At 43.7% G+C, this 9,551-nt stretch overlaps 1 protein-coding gene across 1 annotated transcript in view; it reads right to left on the reverse strand.

The window, feature by feature from the left end:
* MYOT (myotilin) overlaps positions 1–6,606 on the reverse strand; it is an 86,423-nt gene extending 79,817 nt beyond the window's left edge. Inside the window, exon 1 of the mRNA XM_030212761.1 lies at positions 6,439–6,606. The gene's annotated coding sequence lies outside the window, so the exon portion shown is untranslated. The remainder of the gene's footprint in view (positions 1–6,438) is intronic.
* Positions 6,607–9,551: the final 2,945 nt, after the last annotated feature.

Below are 9,551 nucleotides of genomic sequence, written 5' to 3' on the forward strand. Positions count from 1 at the left end.
AGTAACTCAAGGTGAGTTACATTCAGGTACACTGGATATTTCTCTGTCCCAGGAGGCTCACAATCTAAGTTTGTACCTGAGGTAATTGAGGGTTAAGTGAGTTGCCCAAGATCACAAGGAGCAGCAGTGGGATTTGAACCAGCCACCTCTGGATTACAAGACCAGTGCTCTAACCACTAGGCCACTCCTCCATAAATCCAAACTACACAAGATTATACCCTATTGGCATGAGAGGCATCTGACTGGCACGGGTTTGGTATAACTGTGCAACCATAAATCTTTTTGAAGCTGAGTCCCTGTCCTTTAGACCTTGCAAGGCAGCAGTTATTTGGAAGATCAGCTGTACCTACTGCATCTAGCATGGCTGCAGTGCCCCCTACTGACAAATTACTGTACCTTCAGGAAACAGGTAAAGACATGTTTGTTCTGTCGGGCTTTTGGCATATGAATTGCTATTTTGTACATTTGATTTTAAACACACGATCCGTGCTGAACAAGACTATGTTAATTCATTATATTATTATTCAGCATGCAGTTGACATGGTTATTTCATGGGTCATGGTTAGAATCCTCTGATATACCTCTTGTTAACTCATGTTGCTATAACTGGCAGTGGGCATGTAGAGAAGTCAGGCAAAGGGGACCGCTGTTGATGATATACTCTGATTGTCTATGGTTTTAAAAGGTGTATATAGATAACATTGCCATGATTGATTTATTGGTGATGAAGAATGCTCAAATGGCTATTGTTTACTTTATTCTCCTCCACTGACATTGCAGCCTGACTGTTTGGCTTTGTGGAATAGTCTGGTTGCTTTGCTTGCAGTCTCGACAGCCATTTTCAAGAAGTATCAACAGTGGGCAGGAAAGAGTGGGGTTCTTTCCTGCCCTGAAGAGGTCCCTAGACCACCAGGGTCATTATGGTAGGTTTGGGGAGAATGGATGGAGTCGGGTGGGTGGGTGGGTGGGTGGAGGGAGGGGGCTGGGAAAAAGACTGGTGATGAGGACATACATGGAAGGGGAGAAGGAAAAAGGGGGAAATAGAGCACATGGATAGAAGGGGATGAAAAGGAGAGGAGAAGGAGACATGCTGCTCATGGATGTTTGTATTTTTTTGGAAATGTACATCTTTTCTAATTTTGTATTTAGCAGAGTATGAAAGAAAATGCATTTCTTTTACTTTTACCAGTATTTTCACAGTTTATAGAATCTGGCTTTCTTGGGGGGGTCAGGGCAGGGGAAGGGTGGCATTTTATTTTGTGTCCTCTTTTTTGTCTCTGCAAATATGGTAACCCTAGAATATCTTTGGCTGGTCTGAATTTAACCGGCTATCAATGAATATCAGCTTGGCCAGTTAAATTCTGACTGTTCAAAGTTAAACCAAATATTTGATGCCGGTCACAGCCTGGCATTGAATTTTGGGTCTCATCGCAAATAGACTTAACTGGTCTATTTCCCATGGTCTGAAAACTGGCCTCATAGAGCCTTTTTGCTGTTCTAACTTTAACAAGGTACTGAATATTGCTGCTAACTGGTAACTCCTGGATCTGCCCAGACTTAGCCCCTGGCCTACCCCTACACTGCCCAAATAGTACCAAGGTGGTTTGTCTAGATATTCAATGGCTGATGCTCTTAGGGAACCTTATTTAAAGGGGTCAGAATTGTAAAAATAGATGGCTTTCTCCCCTCTCAAAGCCCCCCTCCCATTGGCCTGCCAAAGCAACACTTAGTCATCTAGTAGAATGAGGTAGATGCCTGTCCCTTGTGGCTTTGGATTCCTAAAAAGCACGTGACCCCTAGTGGTAGTCTTGCAGTATTACCACTAGGGGGTCTAGCTGCCATATATAAGGGCATTTTCAGCCTTTGCTCATTTGTTAGTGACCCAGTGCTCCTTGGTCCTTCCAGTCTGCCTAGTGAAGTTTCATGCAGTTTGGGTAGATAGTGCAGAGGTGGTCTGTAAGGATATTCAGAGACCCTGTCTGGATAGTGCAACGGTTGTCCTTAAGACTCAGTTATTTCTGAAAGCTGTTCTCTAAGGTAGTGGCAGGGGCGGCCCAACCATTAGGCCACCTGAGGTGGGGACCTCAGGCGGCACTCCTTAGGAACGGCATCTTGGGGGGAGGGCTTCACGGTGTTTTACCTTATCATGGTGACTTCCCAGCAGAGATTCCCATTCGCTGCCCTGCTGCTGCCAACACCCACCTCTTCCCTTTACTGCGGCTGCCTGAAGTAACTTCCTGTTTATCTCAGGCAGCCGCAGTAAAGGGAAGAGGCGGGTGCTGGCGGCAGCAATTTGGGCAGCAGCAGGGCAGTGCATGGTAATCGCTGCCAGGTTTGGAAAGTCACTGTGATGAAATAAAACATCTATGGGTGGTGGCATCTTGGCCCGAGGGCAGCATGCAAGCTCCGCCTCAGCCCTGGGTAGTGAACTGGTTTATAGTGCTTTCTTTGTCTGTAGTTAAAAGATAGTTAAAATGTTAATTGTGTTATAATGTTTTAAGTGACGCTTTGTACTGTGTATGTTTGGAAACCGCTTAGCTGTAGGTGGTATATAAGTACATTAAATAAATAAACAAATAAAGATCTTCATAAGCAGTATCCGGATAGGGCCTCCGAATATTCCGGTCAGAAGCAGTTGTCTCAGTAGCAGGTGCTGTTATTCGGATAAGTACTTTTGAATATTGACCCATAGATTTTCTAATATTAAGGGGATTAACATGCTTTGGATATTTTGAAACACACTTGTTTGCTACAGATGCTTTTATGTAGTTTCTCAGTTTCATGTTACTACATTTTGGGGGCTTAGTTATTCCTGTTCTGCTAATACGGAATGACAGCTATGTGTGTGTGTGTTTATACATCGCATGTCCCATTTGAAATGAAAGATGGATGTTTGTTTCTTTAAGGATGACATATAAATAGATTGTTTTCTGCTTGAGTTAATTTGTGGGGGGGGGGGGGGGGTTTCTTGTTATCGTTTGCTTTGCTCGAGGGGAGGGAGTCGGTACTGGGTTGCATAAGGAATTTTGGAGCCCTTTTCCAGCGCACGCCAAAATGAGACTACCACCAAGCTAGCCTGCCCCCCTGTCATTTCAGATTTGGCACGCGCCCGTACCGCTGGGACAAATTATTTTTGTATTCCCTACCACGCGTAACGTTTACGGCATTAATCGGCAATTGGTTGCGCTGATCGGTCACCGCACGTGTAGTGCGTGAGCCCTTACCGCTAGATCAATGGGTGGCATTAAGGGCTCAGGCCGTAAATAGGTGCACGCTGGTTTCTAGTTTACCGCAGGCCCTTTTCCTGGCCCATTGAAAAAAAGCCCCTTTTCCCAGATGCGGTAAAAAGTGGCCCGGCACGCACCAAAAACACGCGCCCACACTACTGCAGGCCACTTTTTGCTGCGGCTTAGTAAAAGGACCCCTTTGTGTGTGTATCTACCCAAACTGTACGCAACTTTGCTAGGCAGACTGGAAGGACCATTCCTGTCTTTATAACACGTAAAGTCAAAGCAACTAGAGAGGGTAATACAGCATACACAAAAAGCATGCCAAACAAAAAAACCACAACTAGACCTTCAAGACTGAGACAACAGGAATCCTTTATTAAGATCAGACACGGGCCATGTTTCGACGTGAACAACGACAGCCTCAGGGGTCGATACATAGGTAGGGAGCTCAACTCCCCACCAAAGAAATTTGACAGACTCCTGTAGAATGCCGTTGGTCAGTGAAAACCGCGTTCTACAGGAGTTTGTCAAATTTCTTTGGTGGGAGTTGAGCCCCCCTACCTACGTATCTTGATACTTAACCTAGACCCCTGAAGCAGGCATTGTTTACGCCGAAACACGACCCGTGTCGGGTCTGATCTTAATAAAGGACTCCTGTTGTCTCAGTCTTGAAGTCCCAGTTGTGCTTTTTTCTTTAACACGTAAAGTCAGAATTTAAACGGAAGAGATTAAGTTACATTTGTATTGTATCACAGGACAGTGAACCTTTTCCTCTTTGTTTCTACAGCTGTTCCTTTATCCGTCTGTCTCCCGGTAGAGACAAAGTCCATCTGTTTTCTGTATTTTTTTTTTTACCTCTGCAGTTGTTTCAACTATGCTGCTATTGGCCTGACATGTGCTAGTCTGACCCCTATCAGCTTAACATGCTGGATCTTCATCAACGAGTGATTTAGTGTCTGACTTACAAAGTTTTTCTTCCATACTCAGAGAAATGGTAAAAAAACAACAACCATCACCACTTTAGGGGGTCTTTTACTATGCCATGGTAGGCAGTAGCGCGTGTCTACACGTGGCAAAAATCACTGCCACGGGATGTGCTAAGGCATCCTGTGGTAGTGTGCCTTTCAGCGTGCACTAATCCCGTGCTAAAATGCAGTTTTTCTTTTTTTTAGCAGGGGAGGTGTGTCAACGGGTGAAGAGTAGGCGTGCCCTGCGCTCATTGGGTAGCACGAGCACATTGCCGCGTACTGCCTGATTAGCACAGGGTGAGTTCGGGAGCTCTTAGCACCTACAAGATAGGTGGCGGTAAGGGCTGCCGCAGTAATGGCCACATGCTAATTGGGGAATTAGCACGAGGCCGTTACTGAAAAATATACAAATGCGGCCATTTTGCCACCACACTAAAAGTGGCTGTGGCATGTGGGAAACCCACATGGTAACAACAGCACTGGTCACTTTTTAGCATGGCTTAGTGGGAGGGCCTAGAGGGAGATGCCACTTAGGCACTTCACAGGTGCCATTAAGTGGCAGTGAGATGCCTATTTGCACTAGCTGCTGTTATCTAAAGGTAGTGCCAAAATGTCCTGGCTGCCAGCGACTTTATGCCAGAAATTCAATGCCAGGCTATGTGCAGTCTTTGGCTTTGAGTTTCTGGGTTTGCAGAGCAGGTTAACGCATAGTTAGTTAAGTGCAAAATTCAGCACTTTACTGGCTATGGGGCACCAGATAAACGGCGGTAAAAGGGACCCTGTGGTGGCATTGATGAGCAGATTTGCCGCACGCCAAGGCCCCATTTTACCATTGCCTGTTAAAGGCTTTTTTTCTTTTATGGAAGGAAATGGCCTTGTGGTAAGTTAAACGCTTGCCACGCAGCCATTTCCCAAGGGAGCCCTTAGGAGGCAGTAGTGGCTCAAGCAGCAGTAACTGGGCAGCACACGGTGGGAATCGGAACTACCGCTGGACTCCCCCTTAAGCTTGACAGAAGGGCTGAATTGCCACATACCAAGCCGGCACTACACCTCCCGCCCTTTTGTAAAAATGGCCCGAAAGATAGGATTGACTTTTATGCGGTCCTAGTTATGTGGTGACCTTGGCTGGTTAATTGTTGAATATCGGCTGTTAACTAGCCAAATACTGACTTCTCCCCCGGAACCCCCCCCCCCCCCCCCCTCAGCTGGGTTTGAGATAGGTGCTAACCGGACATTTTCAGCGGCCTAATCGGTTACGTGCCAATGAAAATGACCGGTGAGCCCCAAACAGGAGACTTAACCAGCCAGGGGTCGTTTCTATCTGGTTAAATTGATTTGAATATCGACCTGGCCATTTATAAAATGCTATGAATTACATACATCACTTGGTGCAGTTAGGCTTTGCCAACTTACTCTTGCCATCGGCATGCATGGGCAAGCCAATGCCAACCTATGCTGGTATTCTAACATGAAATCTTGGTGCCAAGATGCCATTAAACAACTGGCGATAATCACACGGTATCGGGCCACCTAAACTGAGGTGCCAATTTATAGAATTGCCACCTTAATGTCCAACTTTTCACAGCTAGACAGATGTGATCCATTGGTTCATCTTCCTAGGATTATCAAACCTCTACCTCTTCTGCTCAGAGGCTACTAGCAGGACTTTGATTTTACAAATATGTTACATTTGCCTAACTAGGATCTGACAGTCTTCTACCATGAAAGACATCAGAAATGCGTTTATTGTCGCCACTGGGGTGGCAGCTGATCAGGATTCACCAAAGCTTCAATGGCAATGCAAGAATTCATTAGCATACATCTCATTTTGGGCTTGATGGTTTATGTCAGTTCAGTAATGAATGTAATAGTGTTTGTGAGTTTCTATCTTGGCGGTTACTGATAGAATATCCTCATAGAAATATGAGCTGTCTAATTTTACTTACAAGTAGCTTTTAATATAGAGACAGATGGTACTGAATAAATCTAACTGCCTGTCAGACAGGGATAATATTCTGCTAAATCATATATATTAAAGAGTACAAGAAAAGTTTGATTTCTCTCTTTTTTTTCTATTGAATAAATGTTAACCAAAATCATTGTGTTACCTACAGATCCAGCTTCTGATGACGCCAAAATGTTGGTTCTAGATTATCAAAAATGATGATTAAAAACTACAAAATCAGATTCTGCACTTATAAACGGACACAATTCCACATGAGCTTACGCTTTTCACATACCTTTTTGCTGGCAAGATATATTGCTAGGATCCTGTTGTGGAAGTGCCGTGAAGTACGGTGGGTACCCCGGCAGCTGGTGTAGGAAATCCCCTTAATGCTGAACACGTAACACCCTAGGAGAGTTTTCAATTCCTAGCCCATCATGATCTGAGACTCCGTCAGGGGTAGGTCTCTCAAGTCACTGGATGCCATGCTAATTATTTAGGGACAAGTCAAGGAAGTGAGCTCAGAGTGTAGTCAGATTTCTGGCTCTTTGACAGCTGACTTCAGATTGCAAGGTAGAAAGCACTAAAAATAGAAGACTTCAGCAAGGTTGGAGAGGGAATGCCTGGCTTTAAGTACTCTGTTCTGCACACTTGTTGACGTGTCCATATCTTTAATGCCTACAATGATATGAATTAAAAATCCCCAACAAATTAATAGTCCATATGTAGACATCAATATCAACAGTAATATGTAGACCATAAAACACAGACCCCCAGCTCAAACAGTAAAGAGAACCTATTCCTAGTTTAAATGATAGTATTGAGGCTGGGTCTGAAGAAAGGCAACCAAAGTTCTGCTTAGGTTGCCTATTTGGTCTAAAGCTCTTCGGACCTAGTTTTCTGGTTGACTCAGGACAATTCTGGCTGGCCATCACTGACTGGCCAACGTGAAACCATGGGAAAATTACCAGTATCGCCTTGTTTCGTCAGGTTAATAAATAACCCTGATAATTTATCCTCTGAGTGGGAGGAAATTCCATCCATTGGGAGTTGTCCTAATAACTCCAAAAATTAGATGAAAACTTCATTTTTAATTCAAATATTTTATAATCTCTATATACATTTTTTAAAGTGATCAAATCTTTCATTATTGGCGTGCATGTATCTTAAGCCCAGAGTTTCAATTGCAACCCAGCTTTCTCCCTTGAGGGTGCTGAAAAAGTGGAACGGGGCAAAATTGAATGATGAAAACGCAACCCAATGTTCTCTTGTTACTCAAAAGGGGAACAAGTTTGATATTACACCATAGAGAAGATCACCCAAAAGCCTCTTCCCCCTTCATTAAACCAGGACTAACTTGGCAGTTCCTCATGACCTGGAGTTAGGGGGTCGTCTTAACAGTCAACATGCTCTCCTGGGCTCTATTGTGTTGAATTACAGCAGTATACATACTCAAAAAGGAAAGTATTCTATTAATTTCTCATGGTTCAGAGAATGTCATGCATCAAGAGACCATGTTTTCCTGCCTCAGCAGCACTCCGAGCTCTACAGAATTTACTGGGGGATGGAGGAAGGTTAAAGCACATCAATGCATGGCATTCAGATGCAAACTCTGGGCATAAAAAGATAGCACACTTTAAAATCTACTTGCTCCTTTTGAGAATTCATTTTTATCTCTGCAAGGCAGATGTGCTGCTCTGAAAATACCAACAACTTGATTACTCCATTGGTATCTAATAATTCTTCCTGTATTAAATATAAAGCATGAACACATGCTTACCGCACGCCAATTCTGCACTAGAAAATATAAAATGTTTTAGCATGGGGGTGTGTTTGGGGTGGAGAATAGTTGTGCCCTGCACTAATTGGGAAATTGCCGCATGCTGCTGATTAGCGCAGGTTTAGCGTGGAAGCTCTTACCACCTAGTGGGCGGGCAAATTGGACCACATAAATAGCAGACCTATCTCTGCCTGCTAATAACTTAACTAACCAGCGCTGAATATTCACATAGCCGAGACTGAGCTAGCCAACCCCCCTCCCCCCAGATATTGAATACCGGTCACTGGAAACAGGCTGACATTGAATATCTAGGCTGCCTCTCTCCGGTTCAATATCAGCCCCTTAGTAAATAAACCTTATATGAGGATTTTTAAATATTGCCTTAAAATAGTAACCAAGAAGACTCAAGTGTAAAAACCTACAGGAATAAGTCACAGGTAGCAGTCTCCCTGCTCCTTGCCCCAGAAAAGCTATGAACTATCTGCATTAGCTGTAGACAATACCCTGAAATCTTCTGCCCAGCATGCAGCAGTGGCCAAAAAAGCAAAAAAGATGCTAGGAATTATTAGGAAAGGGATGCAAAATAAGACTGAGAATACTATAATACCTCTATTGCTCCATAGTGCGACCGCAACTTGAGTATTGCGTTCAATTCTGGTCACCGTATCTTTAAAAAGATATAGTGGAATTAGAAAAGGATCAAAGAAGAGTGACCAAAATGATAAAGGGGATGGAACTCCTCTCATATGAGGAAAGGCTAAAGAGGCTAGGGCTCTTCAGCTTGGAAAAGAGACGGATGAAGGGAATATAATTGAGGTATACAAAATCCTGAGTGGTGTAGAATGGGTAGAAGTGAATCGATTTTTCACTCTTTCAAAAAGTAGAAAGACCAGGGGACACTCAATGAAATTACATGAAAATACTTTTAAACAAATATGAGGAAATATTTTTACGCTCAAAGAATAGTTAAGCTCTGGAACTCGCTGCTGGAGGATGTAGTAACAGCGGTTAGTGTATCTGGGGTTAAAAAAAAGTTTTGGACAAGTTCCTGGAGGAAAAGTCCATACCGGTCTATATTCGGTGCTATTTAATTGGTCAGAATGGCTGCTGACTGGTTAAATAGTGCTTAACTGATTATCCACCAATATTCAGCGGGAGATAACCAGCTTTCCCCTACTGAATATCCCTTGCTAGTGGTTAGTGGTTAGCGGCTAGCCGGTTATATTACGCAATATAACCGACTATACACCGATTTTTTAAAAATGGGTTTTGTGCCCATATTTGGTTGCATCAAATCCTGGAATATCTCTGTCCAGTTTAAGGATAACTGGCTAAGTCTGAATATTGACTTAGCTGGTTATCTTCAAACCGGCCAAAAATAACATGAATACTCAATGCCGGTCACTGAAAATGGCCCGGCATTGGATATCCGGGCTTAGCATAGACTGCGGGAGTTAGCCAGTCTAACTCCTGTGGCCTGAATATCGGCCCCATAGTCTGTTATAGAGATAGACATGGGGAAGCCACTGCTTGCCCTGGGATTGGTAGCATGGAATCTTGCTTCTCTTTGGGATTCCAGAATCTTGTTACTCTTTGGGAATCTGGAATGTTAGTATTGTTTGGGTTTC

Source organism: Microcaecilia unicolor, chromosome 8, assembly GCF_901765095.1.
Source record: "Microcaecilia unicolor chromosome 8, aMicUni1.1, whole genome shotgun sequence".
NCBI classification, from domain to species: Eukaryota; Metazoa; Chordata; class Amphibia; order Gymnophiona; family Siphonopidae; genus Microcaecilia; species Microcaecilia unicolor.